At 41.8% G+C, this 18,731-nt stretch overlaps 1 long non-coding RNA gene across 1 annotated transcript in view; it reads left to right on the top strand.

Moving 5' to 3' along the window:
• Positions 1-7,625: 7,625 nt before the first annotated feature.
• LOC139745724 (uncharacterized) overlaps positions 7,626-18,731 on the top strand; it is a 95,552-nt gene continuing 84,446 nt past the window's right edge. The window contains exon 1 of the long non-coding RNA XR_011711918.1: positions 7,626-7,790. This is a non-coding gene — a long non-coding RNA (uncharacterized lncRNA). The remainder of the gene's footprint in view (positions 7,791-18,731) is intronic.

Here is an 18,731-nt window from a genome sequence, read left to right as displayed (position 1 = left end):
GCTTATCTATCCGGGTACAACATCACTAACGTCCACTGTGTAATTTAGTTCGAGATTAGTTGGTGCATACCAGGCATGACTGTCATGCAATTGGCCACAGGGCGTCTCGTTATGCACGCAAGGGAAGCCATTAAAGCAGAGTCAGTCCATTACATGTAAAATGGAGCTCTAGTAGTGGGTAATGATGATAAATTTTTGAGTTTGAGATTATTTTGGTGTTCATAGATCCAACATATGTCTGAGAAGGTCCCTTCTTGCTCAACTTAAGGGCCATGCCGTCGTGTTCAAGGGCCGTACCGTTGTGTTTAAGGGCCGTACCGTCGTGCTTAAGGGCCATACCGTTGTGCTCAAGGGCCGTACCGTTGTGTTTAAGGGCCGTACCGTCGTGCTTAAGGGCCATACCGTTGTGCTCAAGGGCCGTACCGTTGTGTTTAAGGACCGTACCGTCGTGCTCAAGGGCCGTACCGTCGTGCTCAAGGGCCGTACCGTTGTGCTTAAGGGTCCCTCTGTCGTGCTTAAGAATCTTACGGTTGTGCTCGAAAGGTTATAATTCCGGAACATGGAAGACCCGTAGCAACATTAACCCAAAAATGTATATAAAAAAAAAAGATCATGATACGATAAAGCTCAAATTAGATTAACGTAGGTTAGCATTTGTCTTGTTTCGAAATCATAATGCTTGGGAACTATGTTATGTTTGGGATTAAAGATGCTTCGGAATGCTAGGGAATACCAGGGGTTGAACCGTGCCGTGGGACAGGGGGTCAGGAAACCAAGTGACAGAGGCAGGTGTGGCGCGATTGCCTGGGTAGTTGGCCAAGTGTGGCTGAGAGAGGCTGTCGACTTCTCTCTCTCTCTCAAACGGTTGACTCGTACTTCGTGACCTCGACGGCATTACGGCCTTTTATAACCTCTGTCGCTTCTTCCTGCTTCTCTGAACGTGACCCCTGACCTGCCGCGGGTCGTTCCCACCCATTATTAACCAGCAAGGCACCTACGCAAGGGAGGCTTCGTTAACCGTTGTGAAATATTCATTGCCTTACAGAGACGCGTTTGAATTTTTCTCGCGCTTTCTCCTGCTGTTGTTTTATCATGGCAAACGTACCAGAAGTATGAGTATGGACGAGAAGTTAGTTTAGCTGTACATATATAGGAATTTTGTTACACTTGTGACAAACCCTTACATGTTGTTCCCCAAAATCTAAACCCGTAAGTAATCTTCCCAGGTTATATCAGATTTTAAATAGTGTCTCATCCTCACTTTAGTCGAATTATACTTTAAATATTACCTCGTGTGACCATTCCATTTTCGCCATCAACCAAACGTATTATTAACCAGACACTGAGCGGTTGCTGAGTCCATCAAGAATTCGTCAGTTCACAGATTAATCAGCGTCGCTTTGGGTCCAATATAATAATTCCTGTTCGTTACGTGGCTCATGGTAAGAGCAGGTCATTAAATGATGGATGATTTCGTATGATATTCACAGGATGATGGTAAACTTTATCTCCAAATGTTTTGTGATATCACAGGTTTTGGAGAGGTAGGTTACCTATCAATAAATTTTCTAACTTCTTGAGCGAGAGGGTACGACTCATGAGTACGACATTACGACCCTAGAGCACGACTGTACGGCCCTTGAGTATAATGGCTAGGTATTTGATATCATCCTTAAGGGTGTATTTGGGAAAGCTGGAGAATAGAAGACCTGATGGTCTATGACGAGATAAAGTGCTAGATGGCGGCGATAGTATGATAAATTCTTGTTCAGGTAGATGGCGGATAGGATAATATTGCAGGAGAGACTTCTCCACCCACCACTGTAGATAGGGAGGGACGGGATGATGAAGTATAGGGTATCATCTCTACGCTCACCACTGTAGATAAGAGACAGGATAAAACCAGTCTCCTCTCCACCTAACACTAGAAATAGCGGAAAGATAGTGAAGCAGAATATTCTTTTCCATTTTTTCCCCTTATGATGGACTCTCCAGTCGCAAACTAAACTACACACTGAGCCCGGGTCTTAACAGAGAGAAAGAGTGGATGAGGAAGAGAATTTTAAGAATTTGGGACGTGAAATATTTATTTTTCTTTTAAAGCCTAGACCATAGTTGTTAGGGATGAGATGAGGAGGTCGTGTGTTCCAAAGCTTTGAGGTATAAAGGAAAAAAACGTACATCACAACTACGACCCCCTCCCCCCCCATTGAATTGCCAAACAGCCACACTGTAATTACGTGGCACAGCGGCTTGTCTGGCCACTCCCCAGCAAACAGCCCTGGGGAGCAAACCTACCACTATGGATGGAGGCAAGATGGTGTGTACAAAGGATGTGTTGTGTCACAAACATTATCGCTGCTGCCACTGAGGTTAATGTGAGGTTAGTGACGAGGTCAACTGAAGAATCGTGCCCAGGTAGGTGAAGGGGGTGAGGTCAAGGCTTCCACAGGTGGACTTCCAGACGGACATGGAACCATCTGATATCCTTCTGCTGGTAGAAAAGGTCACCTTTCTCTTTAAGGATGAAGGAGAGGAGTTGGGTCAGGTAGGGCAAAATGCACAGACAAGAGAGTGTATGTTTGTATGGTGTTTATTCATTGAAATGCTAGTGATTTGTTAAATAATTACGGTATATATATATATATATATATATATATATATATATATATATATATATATATATATATATATATATATATATATATATATATATATATATATTAGACCTTTATAGTTCTAGTCGTCACTCATACACGCCCTAAAGGTTATATCATCGTCAAAAATGTTAAATGTTAAATCATACATAAAACATCCCGCCGCAAAAGATTCCAAATCCAGTATACTACATCGTCCTTTATTGAAACGTGACGGCTAAATCCGCCTTTATCTAGCCCCCTTCTCTCTCTCTCTCTCTCTCTCTCTCTCTCTCTCTCTCTCTCTCTCTCTCTCTCTCTCTCTCTCTCTCTCTCTCTCTCTCTCTCCGCCCAGGGAGTCGCTGTACTTTTCCCGCCTGACACCAGAGGTCTCTGGTCGTCTTCCCACAGTAATCCCAGGCAGCCGGGAGGGTCGTCTGCCTCACGACTCTCTTTATCAAGTCGTGGTCTTGGAGGCTGTGGGGTCGTGGCCGCTCTCTTTCCCAGGGTGGTGTGCCTCAACTTCTCTCTCTTCGGTAACTCTAGTACCTGGGTTCGTTGTTTTAAGGAGAGGATTCGAGCTGAATTCCAACCGAAAAGAACTTGTGTTAGTATGAATTTTAACTTCTTGAACACGACGGTACGAACTTGAACACGACTGGACCCCCACCCTTGAACACGACGATACGACCTTAAACATTGCGGTACGACCCTTGAACACGAGAGTACAACCCTTAAGCACAAGTATACGACCCTTGGATATGACTGCCTGGCGTTTGACCTGACCCTTCTTGCCACATTGAAGGATCGTACTACCCTGCTCAGGGGGCATTGTTCCCTTATAACCTCATCAATAGAAAATAATAACATGACTTCATTATAGAATAATCGAACTTCTTTAAGGAGTTAAAAAGTTACGTTGTTCACCAACATCTAAAACTTGACGAACGGGATCAAGACAGTGTTACCCTCACAGACATACTGATAAGAATAGACCAACTGTATTACCCCCGTCATCTGGAGACAGAAAAGAGACGAATAAATAAGAATGATATAATGAAAGATGAGGAAAAGATTGAACACAGAGTGGCATTACGCGGGGAGAAAGCCATGGTTGTGAACGAATTGGGCTGACTGGCCGTCCCTTGGCTTGCCCAGTGAGAGAGAGAGAGAGAGAGAGAGAGAGAGAGAGAGAGAGAGAGAGAGAGAGAGACCTCTGGCATCTAAGATGTGGGAGGGTTATATTCCCCACCTGGAGAATTCCTGCCTGACGGGACGATGGAGAACCGGTAAAGGTTAACTATGATGTGTGGCTTCAAGGGGGCTTACTAGGGAGGTTCAGAGAGAGAGAGAGGATGGGGGGAGGGGGTGAGAGCGTCCAGTAAATACATGTTTCTCTGGTAATATTAGTAATATCCATTACACGCTCTAGTTATTACCTGGAGGAAGAAATCAAATTATAACTGATTTTCCACAAAAAAAATTACCTTCATTATTATTCAGACCATCGAGCCATGAATCGTCTAACTCATCATTTACTCATATATCTACTTACTCATTGTCATGATAATGTCAACAACATATATTGATAAAACAATTGAAGTGCAGAATATGACGTAGAAGACCAATTAACCAAATAGATTTTGGTATATATAACACAGTTTAACATTTTTGTTTTAATGGTGGACGACGCACTAGCTGAATATACCATATTTTCCTCCACGACCATAGCTTGGAACTCCTCTGGTGAGCCGAGCCAGCCACTCACTCACTCACCTCTCCTGTAATTTTGAATTCAGTGAATACCAGAATGTGTGGAATCCTGACATTAATGCTTGATGAATATCAAAGCCAGGCAGATGCTTATCAAAAAAATATTTTACTGAATGCAAAAACGAGTTCTGTTCTGAATGTGTAAGGGAAATATAGTGATTTTAAAAGTATGGACGTGTGCTAGCGGGATAAACAGAATCTCTATCATTATTATTATTAAATGGTAAGGCTCGAGTTTATCCATATCTGGCTTTAATATTATCTGTATCTGAGAGGAAACAGATACAGGATCAGGTTGGCGGGACAAAGGGAATTACAAGTTTTTTTTTTTTTTTTGCCAGATCTCTTACGGAAAATACATTTTTTAAGCAAAAGAATTTCATTTTTGATACTTTTTTTGCTTCCAACATTATATTTTCCCTGTATCACACGAAAAGGCCTTATACCATATTCAGGTATCTTAGTTTCTTGATAATAAGTAAAGTTTCACTAAAGAATTAACGTACTATCAAGTTTATCTTCAAGGTTTGGGTAAGTGTGTTACATCTACTTGTAGACATTTATATGTAAAATCTTCATTAAACCAACAATGTCAGACTTGGTGAATCTGATCGTAATATAAATATTGCAGGAGCAGGTGAGGTGGAAGCCACTGGGGCTTGCCCACTTCACAAGCCATATTTCCTCATCAAATCACCACTATAAGCCTTTCATCCGCTCACTGCACACTCTCCTCGTCACAATTAGTCAAACGTAATCGGTAGTCGCCACCATCACTGCATCCTGTTTAAATATTTAACGAGGTAATTAACTAATTAACTCTCTGACGCGGTCCAAGGGTGGTTGGCAGGGTGGAGGAGAGCGAGCGAGGATACGTTAGTGACAGTCAGGTCGCTAGGCTGGAAGATACATGCAAACTCACAGGAAATATCGGTCTAGAAATGTGAAGTTGTACATTGTCTTATGGAAAACTAGAACATGACTGATACCAGTAGGAAGATACTGTAGTTCAGGAAAATCTCTGAAATATATGTGGAATAGAAATGTTGGTATAAAAGATGACAAATGTTTCTTTATTTATCTATCAGGGAAATTATCACAACGTCTGTGGTAGAGTCCAAAATCAAAGAGAAATATTCCATGAACCATAACACTCTATGATTCATGACCGCAGCTCTATCATGTCCCCATGGATCGTACTGGAGCAAGGTAAGTGTCGCCAAGGTTCAAAGTCATTCGCCTCAGAATGGTATAATGTAACTAGCAGTTCCTCGAAACTGGCAACACTTCCGGACTCGTCTCCTGGCTATGTGAAATAAATATAATCCATCTAGCTATACTGGCCAGCAACGGTGGCAAGGTAATTAAGTCATCATCCACAATTTTAACATCAGACACACACACACACACACACACACTAAAAAAAATCTCATCTGCCTAAATTATATTAGTACTGAGTTTTACGTCTGGCTGGGGAAATTAAACTAATGAGCCGTGAAATATCTTACTTTGACCTCAGTTTGGGAAAGATAATCTCATAATGTTAACAGGGTCAAGTTTAAGGATATTATCAATCCTATGGATAATGGTAAGTATGTTTCTCTTGACATGATATTAATAGTGATATTATAATTTTCAGAGGTTGTTACCTGATGTTTTTATACAATATTTTTAGACATGCTGTTTACATGATTTTGATAATCTTCAAACGTTCAACTAACCTACATGGACACAATGTATTCCACAGTCACTAAGCAAAATTAAAAAAGTATTCATAGACATTTATGTGCCCGGTTTTTAAGTTAGATTACAAACATCAATTACTTGATGTGATTATTAAATTACTATACAACCATTTAGTGCAAAACAATAATATGTATTTGAATAAACTTTCGCCATACTGTTGGAGGTAAACGAAACATATCACTCCATTTACCAAAATATTTTGAGCACATCCATCAAATTAAAACCCCAAGGTTTGGAAGTGCTCTCAAGGCCTCACAGAATAATGGTCCTTACGTCACGTCCACCGCCCATTATCATATTGTTGTCGCCGCTGGGGACGCTTTAGGGTTCCTAGGATTATATTGCCGCCATGTGGCATCTTATTTATAAGACCAGTGTTGTGCTGCTCAGCTGGGCTTCCATTATATATATATATATATATATATATATATATATATATATATATATATATATATATATATATATATATATATATATATATATATATATATTAATGGTAAAATCTTCTCTATATTTCGGATATAGCTATAAATGTATTTGTCCTACAAATAGTGATTAGATAGAATTAGTTCTTTATCCAAATTTTGGATATGGTTCGATACGTACACTAAAACAAATCATTTACTGTATTCAGCACACATGTCAAAATATAAACAAAGGTGAGAGAAAAAAATACAGCCAAATATTATTTCTAAGCCCAAGTTGGTGGTGAGCCTCTGATGAATAATGGGCGACATTACTGAGAAAACTTTGCAATTTATGGTCATCATATAATCTTTTTTTGGCCACAGTAAGAGGGTTAGGGGAAAGGGCAGAGATAACTCTAGTGTGAGGAGGAGATACAGGAGCGAGTTTAGGTTGGTAACGATGGCGGAGTACACCGAAGTTGCTTATTATTTTTCTTTTGACTTTGTGTATTACTGTCCGTATGTAGGAGTTATTTAGTGTTATTTATCATTAACAGATGGATTTTTCTGTAAGTATGCTGCATGAAATTGAATGAGAGAGCCCATTATTTTGTTTAACTCGCTCTTTTTTCCGTAGGAAAAAACATACTTCCGTCTTTAATCTTTATTTATTTAATTATTCATTTCTACTTTATTACTATCAGATGTTTCTAGTTATTCTTTAGCTCCGAGGGGACCCTTTATGACCGTGTTCAGTAAGCGTGTCTAGGTGATCATGATAGCTGGTGAAGATAGAAGCAAAAAAAAAAAAAAAAATACGTTCAGGATATAAAAAAAAAAAAATGGTGTAAGCCTTCAGGTATCCCGAAATTTCCTTTGTTTCCTATAAATTGCCGAATTTTAAAAGATTCCATTAAATGTGTTTAAAGAAAAATGTATTTCGTTTTTCCTTTACATATCCCTATGTTTTCCCTTTCTTCCTGTTGGAAATACCCATTTTGGAAAGATTCATTCAAGTGTGAACCTCACGCCAGCCAATCTTCATTATATCCAGAGACTACATCGTCGTGTTCGTGTGTTGTGATGTCGTTCGTGTTCAAGGAGTTCGTACGATATCATGCGTATGTTACGTTCTTTATAACGTTCAGAATATTATGTTGGATGAATGAAGTGTCTGGTGGGACATACTGTGGACCGCTGTTGCTACTCTGCTGTATAAAGTACTCAGGTAAGTCATGGCGGACTGTGTGAAACTGTGGGTTTACAAGCAAGGAATATCTTGTTGGTATGGTATACTGGCAGGTTTTGTGGGTCCTCAGAGTTGACATTTGGTATTATCATAGTTGGGAAGAGTCATGCCGGGATGGTGTCAATGTAACATATCAACATTATTTAAATTTTTCTGCAATGTTTACAATATTTTCTGCTACGTTGAAATGGTTCTACGAGGATGAACATGTTTTTGTTTACAAAGACAAAGCAAAGCTGCAAAAAAGTTATATTCCATCGATTTCCCGATCTGAAGAGGTAAGGCGAAAGCTGTAGGCAAGTCATGTAATAATATATCTTGAAGACATGGATCAGGGAGAGCTTCATGGCTGACACAAGTGAAATAAACTTAATAATTACAGATAATTGTTCAGTCAGACATTGTATTGATTAGTATCGCAAGATGCCAGAAAACTTATTTGTTTTCTTTGTTGAAGATCACGTCAAAAAAAGTGATACTTGTGCATGAATGATATTGTTACTTGGAAGTTCGATATTCTTTGGTTCAGAGCATCAGATCAGGTTTCATATGACGGGCGAAGCTGTCTCGGTGTCTCGCTCCGAACATCGGATCATGTGCCCTTTGTTCGTTCAAATTATTTACCTAATACAAGGAGGAGAGAGTGAGAACATTGTGCGTCTAAAGTCTTAGATTTTAACAAGTTAAGTGATTTCTTCGATTAACCGAACCATTAGTTATTAAAAGGTATGCCATTCAAGCAGCAAACGATGTGTCCTAAGTTAAAATCAGTGAATTGTCAGTGTTTCGAAGTTTCTCTGGTCAAATCCGAGACAGAAAAGTTTCAATGGGGTAGTGGACGCGGAAGGATTTTCATTTTATTGTCGACTGTTCATATATTTGTGAGTCACTCAGTTCAAATGTATGTGAGCATTGAATATGAGAAGATAAAATCAATAGTAACTTGATGTAATTAATTGTAACTTCCCAGATTAGGCGCACCACAGAAATAACATGAAAGAATTAGTATTTGACTCCTTTATATGAGTGATACAGATTGTGTACGTGGGATTTAAAGCATTTTATTTTATCTTGCACTACTAAATGTGATGGTGGGAGGGCAATGGTGATTAAGAATTGTGCGGATATGAAGTTAGTTGCATGGTGCAGCTGTACTGTACAAATCCTCCCCAGTACTTATATATATTTTATTTATTTATATTCATTTTGCTTTGGCGACAACCAGCAATAAAAATGATTGAGATCCTCTTTCGAGGTTGAAGTAATACTCGACTCCACACATCTCGCTGGCTGGCTGCGTGTGTGCAGGATCTCTGCAAAAATAAATCGTTTATAAAAGACAGCAAATGAGATTTTTTTTACAGCTGTATTCATTCTATATTTTAGTGTGTTTCTTATAATTGTATTATCGAAAATCGAAGATAGTGAGAACATTTAATGATAAAACTAGTTTTTAATTACCGCTTCTGATATGTTTCTCACCCAAGCTAATTAACAATCATCATTATATAAGTGCACGACCATTTTTTATTACAATGTTAATTACTCCGTGGGTGAAAAGGCTTTAGTTTTATTAAAGAAAACGAGGTTGGCGTACTTTATTAGTCTGCAGATATGGTTTGGTTTACCATCACTGAAATTGCCAAAATATCAGGAATATAGAGGACAGTAACAGATTATATGCATGTGCAGAAACCACACACACATACAAGCAATCAATTCCACCCTCTTACCCCCTACACACACACACACACACACACACACACACACAGTTTATTCAGATCTTTTCTTTATATTCCTTTATATTTGATCTGTTTTTAACCGCTTCTTTCGGTCTTGTCTAACTCATAACTCTAGAATTCATCCTTATTCTCTTCAGTATGTGGTCAGTCATGTATAAGACCCTTATTTTCCTTTTCGATGCTAAAGAAGGTAAACATTATGGTCTTCATAACAGATGCAACGGAAAAGGGAATATTCCATTGTAACCTTCGTCCTCAAAAACCAAGTATCAACGAAACGGTGTCCAGATGACGTATGAATGAGAGCGAAGTAAACAGAGTTTAAAAAGAGGTAGAATGAATGAGTTTAAATGGCAGCTATGGTTCAGCGAGCGGTGTGTTTAAATGGAATATTAGAGACGGAGGAATGTAGAATTAAGCGTTAAATGAAGGAGATTAATGTTGCATATAAACTTTAATATCAATTATTGAATCTAAGTGCTGTATTTAGCTTGAAACCGAATTTAAAAGATGGAGTTTAAATGGTAACGTTAAATTAACAGACTTCAAAATTCCCCACTGAAGTGAAGCCGCTGAATTAGTAGCCGTAAGTTGACGGAGTTTAAAAGTCCGCGTTTGTTTGACATTTAAAGTAAGCGTTGAATTGACGAGTTTAAAAGTTAGAGTTTTAATGATGAATTGTCTAAATTTTCCTTTCAATGACACCTACTTTCAAGGTTTGTGTTTACATTACAGTATTTTAAAGGTTTGCAATGACATTATGTTGTTTGAAGGTTGACACAAATGACGGATTATTATATTTCGCGTTTGCTTTATTGATATTCAAAGTTTGTGTTTAAAGGCTAGAGTTATTAAGTTCACATGTAGATGGTTTGCTAAATAGCGTTAAATGCTTAAGTACAGCCATATTAGGTCGTATTCCTATCAAAATTCATGTATCTCACTTGAGAATATTTGGTTTATGATTGACTGTGATGTATTAGCTACGGGAGAGAGTTTTACGCCCTTGTTGCCTCGTCTCTTGTATATGTGTACCATTTTTACTTCATTTGTATGTACACACACACACACACACACACACAGAGCCTACATAAAGTCAAGAAGTTGTCAAACTACGAATAGGCTACATAATTTGCGTCATATGCTTTTAACACATCGGTGGAAGGATTGATATATTCCATATAACCATTTAATACACGTGTTTTGTTGGTCTAACCGATGTTGCTTCCGTGATAAGTATTGCAAGAAATTGCAGGCACGGAGCAGTTGCGTTCGCCCGCGCCGGGTTCGCCAGCGAGATGATAATTTCGAATTTTGAAATATTTGCGTTTGGTTAAGTTGGCGATTTGTTTGATGGCTAGGCTGCTACCCATTGATGACGTCAGTCTTCCCCACCGTAGTAATCCGAGATGTATGACGTCACAGTCCTCACCATAGGTTCATTGCGACCCCAGAGCCGGTTTGACCAGGACCAGGAGGGTACAAGGAGTGGTAGCCGCTAACTGGTCGTTGGAAGGTCAGGCGGCAGGACGGGCTGACAGCTCATGACGGTGTTGATTGACGCGGAGGAAGACGGGGTCCGCCTTGAGGACATTTTATGACGCGCGCCAGACGACCTACTATATTGCCATGATAAACATTCAGGATGTAGATGTTATATTGCCATGATAAACATTCAGGATGTAGATGTTATATTACCATGATAAACATTCAGGATGTAGATGTTATATTGCCATGATAAACATTCAGGATGTAGATGTTATATTACCATGATAAACATTCAGGATGTAGATGTTATATTACCATGATAAACATTCAGGATGTAGATGTTATATTACCATGATAAACATTCAGGATGTAGATGTTATATTGCCATGATAAACATTCAGGATGTAGATGTTATATTGCCTTGATAAACATTCAGGATGTAGATGTTATATTACCATGATAAACATTCAGGATGTAGATGTTATATTACCATGATAAACATTCAGGATGTAGATGTTATATTACCATGATAAACATTCAGGATGTAGATGTTATATTGCCTTGATAAACATTCAGGATGTAGATGTTATATTACCATGATAATCATTCAGGATGTAGATGTTATATTACCATGATAAACATTCAGGATGTAGATGTTATATTACCATGATAAACATTCAGGATGTAGATGTTATATTGCCATGATAAACATTCAGGATGTAGATGTTATATTACCATGATAAACATTCAGGATGTAGATGTTATATTACCATGATAAACATTCAGGATGTAGATGTTATATTACCATGATAAACATTCAGGATGTAGATGTTATATTGCCTTGATAAGCACTCAGGATGTAGATGTTATATTACCATGATAAACATTCAGGATGTAGATGTTATATTACCATGATAAACATTCAGGATGTAGATGTTATATTGCCATGATAAACATTCAGGATGTAGATGTTATATTACCATGATAAACATTCAGGATGTAGATGTTATATTGCCTTGATAAACATTCAGGATGTAGATGTTATATTGCCATGATAAACATTCAGGATGTAGATGTTATATTGCCATGATAAACATTCAGGATGTAGATGTTATATTACCATGATAAACATTCAGGATGTAGATGTTATATTGCCATGATAAACATTCCGGATGTAGATGTTATATTACCATGATAAACATTCAGGATGAAGATGTTATATTACCATGATAAACATTCAGGATGTAGATGTTATATTGCCATGATAAACATTCAGGATGTAGATGTTATATTACCATGATAAACATTCAGGATGTAGATGTTATATTACCATGATAAACATTCAGGATGTAGATGTTATATTACCATGATAAACATTCAGGATGTAGATGTTATATTGCCATGATAAACATTCAGGATGTAGATGTTATATTACCATGATAAACATTCAGGATGTAGACGTTATATTACCATGATAAACATTCAGGATGTAGATGTTATATTGCCATGATAAACATTCAGGATGTAGATGTTATATTACCATGATAAACATTCAGGATGTAGATGTTATATTACCATGATAAACATTCAGGATGTAGACGTTATATTACCATGATAAACATTCAGGATGTAGATGTTATATTGCCATGATCCTTGGCCAGGGTTCAGTGGCGTGACCTGGTACCTGACCCTCTTAGGGATCAGGTCAAAGGCCAGTTCATCCTTCCCCAGGTGGTCGTACCGTCGCACTCGTGTCGTACATCAATATAACATCATATTGTAGGTCATTTTTGTTACCCTTCGCGACCCGCTGTCGGCGCGCTGCCCATATTATGACCAGCTGACGCGTTGCTCCGTAATACGTTGTTGGAGTAATGGTTGACCTCCAACATTGTTAATTTATTCGTTATTAAACATTTGCGGATCCAGTTTCTTGTACATTAAGCATCATAGTGTTATCTTAACTCCTTGATTCCCCAGAAAAATATGTGCGTTGCTTGCCCAACAACCCCACACGTCCCTGGCTGTACAACCCCACACGTCCCTGGCTGTACAACCCCACACATCCCTGGCTGTACAACCCCACACGTCCCTGGCTGTACAACCCCACACATCCCTGGCTGTACAACCCCACACGTCCCTGGCTGTACAACCCCACACGTCCCTGGCTGTACAACCCCACACATCCCTGGCTGTACAACCCCACACGTCCCTGGCTGTACAACCCCACACATCCCTGGCTGTACAACCCCACACGTCCCTGGCTGTACAACCCCACACGTCCCTGGCTGTACAACCCCACACATCCCTGGCTGTACAACCCCACACGTCCCTGGCTGTACAACCCCACACGTCCCTGGCTGTACAACCCCACACATCCCTGGCTGTACAACCCCACACATCCCTGGCTGTACAACCCCACACGTCCCTGGCTGTACAACCCCACACGTCCCTGGCTGTACAACCCCACACATCCCTGGCTGTACAACCCCACACATCCCTGGCTGTACAACCCCACACATCCCTGGCTGTACAACCCCACACGTCCCTGGCTGTACAACCCCACACGTCCCTGGCTGTACAACCCCACACGTCCCTGGCTGTACAACCCCACACATCCCTGGCTGTACAACCCCACACGTCCCTGGCTGTACAACCCCACACGTCCCTGGCTGTACAACCCCACACATCCCTGGCTGTACAACCCCACACGTCCCTGGCTGTACAACCCCACACATCCCTGGCTGTACAACCCCACACGTCCCTGGCTGTACAACCCCACACGTCCCTGGCTGTACAACCCCACACATCCCTGGCTGTACAACCCCACACGTCCCTGGCTGTACAACCCCACACGTCCCTGGCTGTACAACCCCACACATCCCTGGCTGTACAACCCCACACGTCCCTGGCTGTACAACCCCACACGTTCCTGGCTGTACAACCCACACGTCCCTGGCTGTACAACCCCACACGTCCCTGGCTGTACAACCCCACACGTTCCTGGCTGTACAACCCCACACGTCCCTGGCTGTACAACCCCACACGTCCCTGGCTGTACAACCCCACACGTCCCTGGCTGTACAACCCCACACGTCCCTGGCTGTACAACCCCACACATCCCTGGCTGTACAACCCCACACGTCCCTGGCTGTACAACCCCACACGTCCCTGGCTGTACAACCCCACACATCCCTGGCTGTACAACCCCACACGTCCCTGGCTGTACAACCCCACACGTCCCTGGCTGTACAACCCCACACGTCCCTGGCTGTACAACCCCACACATCCCTGGCTGTACAACCCCACACATCCCTGGCTGTACAACCCCACACGTCCCTGGCTGTACAACCCCACACGTCCCTGGCTGTACAACCCCACACGTCCCTGGCTGTACAACCCCACACGTCCCTGGCTGTACAACCCCACACATCCCTGGCTGTACAACCCCACACGTCCCTGGCTGTACAACCCCACACATCCCTGGCTGTACAACCCCACACGTCCCTGGCTGTACAACCCCACACGTCCCTGGCTGTACAACCCCACACATCCCTGGCTGTACAACCCCACACGTCCCTGGCTGTACAACCCCACACGTCCCTGGCTGTACAACCCCACACATCCCTGGCTGTACAACCCCACACGTCCCTGGCTGTACAACCCCACACATCCCTGGCTGTACAACCCCACACGTCCCTGGCTGTACAACCCCACACGTCCCTGGCTGTACAACCCCACACGTCCCTGGCTGTACAACCCCACACGTCCCTGGCTGTACAACCCCACACGTCCCTGGCTGTACAACCCCACACGTCCGTGCCTGAGTAACCCACACACGTCAGTGACTTTACAACCCCAGGTGTCCCACCCTGGGGAGTGATGACCTTGACCCCCAGACTTTCCCTTCCCCAGATAAACCCCCCCTTACCCCCCGGCAGACCCCCAGCATCACGTCATTACAGGCCTTGTGGCAGGTGGCAATAAGGGCGGGAGTCAATGATGTTATTATGGCCACACTGATGATGTTATCATGGCCGCACTGATGGAGATGTGAGATGTTTACTGATGTTAGCGTCTTGGTGATGGTCTCTGGCTCCACCATGTAAAGTTACACCAGAAATTTCAGCGATTTTTTTGTTGTTGTTTTGTTTGTGTGACTGGATGGAATTGCCTGATATTTGATGGAGATGATTGTGTCGTCAAATTATTTATATGATTATGAGATGAAGGGAAGGATGAGCCACGGAAGTACTACTTAATACAGATCCGTGTTCTCTTCCTGCGTCGTGTTTAGTTGGGTATATATATATATATACATTCGTTGTACATCATTTTGGTAATCTACATTTATAAATATTTTACTGTAGAGGGTCGCTGTGTTCTCAGTGTGTGCGTGCACCGGCAACCTAACCCCTTCTAAATCAATTTCTTTGCGTTGATTGGTCTGTTGTCCTGCAGCACTTCAGTAGGTGCCACAGGGCATAGATAGATAGATAGATATGATAGATAGATAGACATGATAGATAGATAAATGTGGAGGCGTCGTTTCCTACTTATATTATGCAGGGGAGACAGATGAGTGTTAGCAGGAACCTTGGTCGACATATTTTTCTTGTTCCATTACTGACAGATTTGTACAATCTTGGAACCACATCTCTCCAACTGAAGATAAGAATTTGACCTCGAATTTTGAAATGAAATGGTCAGATGTCATCATTGTTCATGTACTCAGGAGCCGATAGCAAAGATAACACCTGATAGCAAAGATAACACTGGATAGCAAAGATAACACCTGATAGCAAAGATAACACTGGATAGCAAAGATAACACCTGATGGCAGAGATAACACCTGATAGCAAAGATAACACTGGATAGCAAAGATAACACCTGATGGCAGAGATAACACCTGATAGCAAAGATAACACTGGATAGCAAAGATAACACCTGATGGCAGAGATAACACCTGATAGCAAAGATAACACTGGATAGCAAAGATAACACCTGATAGCAAAGATAACACTTCATAGCAAAGATAACACCTGATAACAAAGATAACACCCGATTGCAAAGATAACACCTGATAGCAAAGATAACACCTGATAACAAAGATAACACCTGATAACAAAGATAACACCTGATAACAAAGATAACACCCGATTGCAAAGATAACACCTGATAGCAAAGATAACACCTGATAGCAAAGATAAAACCCGATAGCAAAGACCGATTATCTTGCGTGTTAACTGATTGTGTGAATTTATGTATTTCTTAGCTGACAGTGGCTGTCTTAAGTAATTAAACCGTAACTGTAAGGAAACACACTTTGATATGAAATTGGAATGGTTCTCTCTCTCTCTCTCTCTCTCTCTCTCTCTCTCTCTCTCTCTCTCTCTCTCTCTCTCTCTCTCTCTCTCCGTGAAAGAATTAAATTTCCAGTTTTATTTCTAGCGGGAACTCAACGCTTCCAGCAATGCAGAAGTTGGGAGTGGGCAAGAGAAAAGTTTATATTCCGGTTTGGCAGAGTTTATACCCCACGGTAGTGGAGGCAGACTGAGTAAACTGAAGAATTATATTTCAGGAAAAATGTCGAAAGAAAAACGACTTTCAGCGAAAAGGAATTTCAGGAAGTAATACAGAAATGTGATCATTTCCCGTTCATCCTATAACACTAGTTATTGAAGAACGGAACATTATTTTTTTCCTTTTCAAACAATTTCAACCAGTTCAGCCAATTTGTAACTATTTCAAAACCATTTTATATATTGTTATTGCCATTCACATGATAATTATCATCTTAGTTATATGATTATCATGGTAGTGTATGAATGTATTCTGTGTAGAGGAATTATGAATGATGTAGTTTTTTTAACATGGGAAAGATCATGTTAAGACAGATGGTTAACTTATGATAAGTGAGGTTACTTGTATTTATGATAAGTGAGGTTACTTGTATTTATGGTTTATCAGGTCAAGTGTGGTCAGTGTGTTAGGTTTGGGTGGTGAGATTAGGTCAAGGTTGGCAGTTAAGTTTGGTTATGTGGTTGGCCTTAGGTAAGGGTAAAGATGGTGAAAAATTTTTGAATTTCTCCTCACAACACACACACACACACACACACCAGCCTGAGCCAGGTAACTATTTCTCGACCATCCTTGAGGAGAGGATGAACACCTGGGATGGCTGTGGACAGACTGCTGCGCCCTACATTCGAACCCGGGCGGGTCCGTGGTGTGTGTGTGTGTATGTGTGTGTGTGTGTGTGTGTGTGTGTATAGCTTCAGCTGTCATTACCATCGCCAGGGGTAAAGTAGTCGATCATATTGACTGATTGACCCCCCAGGGTCGTTACGGTCGACACCTACAAGGCGTAAGCCTCTAACCACCAGTCAATAGTCTTGAACTACATCTACAAGTGTCCAAGATGATTCCAACACCACATACATGCGTTCTCTCTGGACATATATATGCCCTTATTACATGAACGTTAGATCCGTCTAATTTAAATATTTGGTTTGCCTTTATTCAGTAAGAGTGTTTCAGATATATGAATACATCGCCTTGTTTTGTTCCCATAATAATAGAGTCCCCCCACTACCCACCCCAGGCACTTAGTGGACGTCCCGTTTTCTTTATGCCCGCCATAAGGGGCTTTGAAATGGACGCGTAGGGCCTGCTGGCCCTTATAGACGGGGAGTCTGGACTCCCCGTCTATATATTTTATGAGCCTCCATAGAACGGAGGCGCGCACGGGTATATATTAGGCCCTCCCTGTGTGTACCTGGGGGCCCCCCAAGCGACCCCCCCATTAGTGTTCGTTGATGAGAAAATGGGCGAGGGGGCGAGGGGGGGCGGGGCGGGGGGGTAAGGTGGACGTAGACTGAAATGTTAAGGTTTTAATGTACACGTTGGTCACCTGTGCTCCACCCTGGCATGATGGATGGTAGTGTGGTTTGTGGAAAGGATGGGATGGTACGACCCTCGAGCACGATGGTACGACCCTGGAACACGACGGCACGACATTTGAACACGACGGTACAACCCCCGAACACGACGGTACGACCCTGGAACACGACGGCACGACATTTGAACACGACGGTACGACATTTGAACACGACGGTACGACATTTGAACACGACGATACGGCCTTTGAGCTTAACGATACGACCCTCGAACACAACGATACTACATTTGAACACAACGGCACGACCCTGGAACACGACGGTGCGACATTTGAGCACGACGGGACGACACGTAGGTATGATGGCATGAGCTTTTAACTTGACAAAATCACAGGTCAGGTCGTCCTGAGGGGTCGTGCTGTGTTGCTCAGGGGAAGCAGCAGTCTGCTCAGTAAACTGCTATTTTCGAAGTTGAAGTCTAGCTGGGAGAGCAATTGTGTTGCACACAGAAATAGATCGTTACCAGGCCAGTTAGAACGCTAGACGGTGACAGAGTTGTGCGTTTAAAGAACTGTGCGTTCGGAAAACTGAACGTCGAGAAAGTTGTGCACCGGGAACAGTGAACGCCGAGAAAATTGTGCGTTGAGAAAGGGAGCCATGTTTATAAGATGGAGTGATGGCCGAGCCTCGGTAGTTGGTTGCAGGTGTGGTTGATAGATGGATGGAAGCTGATGTCTCCGTGGTGTAGTGGGGAGGGAGTTGAGACACTGATCGACCGGGCCTGGGTTCGA

Source organism: Panulirus ornatus, chromosome 62, assembly GCF_036320965.1.
Source record: "Panulirus ornatus isolate Po-2019 chromosome 62, ASM3632096v1, whole genome shotgun sequence".
In the NCBI taxonomy this organism is placed as follows: domain Eukaryota; kingdom Metazoa; phylum Arthropoda; class Malacostraca; order Decapoda; family Palinuridae; genus Panulirus; species Panulirus ornatus.
Note: the sequence above shows the minus strand (reverse complement) of the source record. Positions and strands in the feature narration are given on the sequence as shown.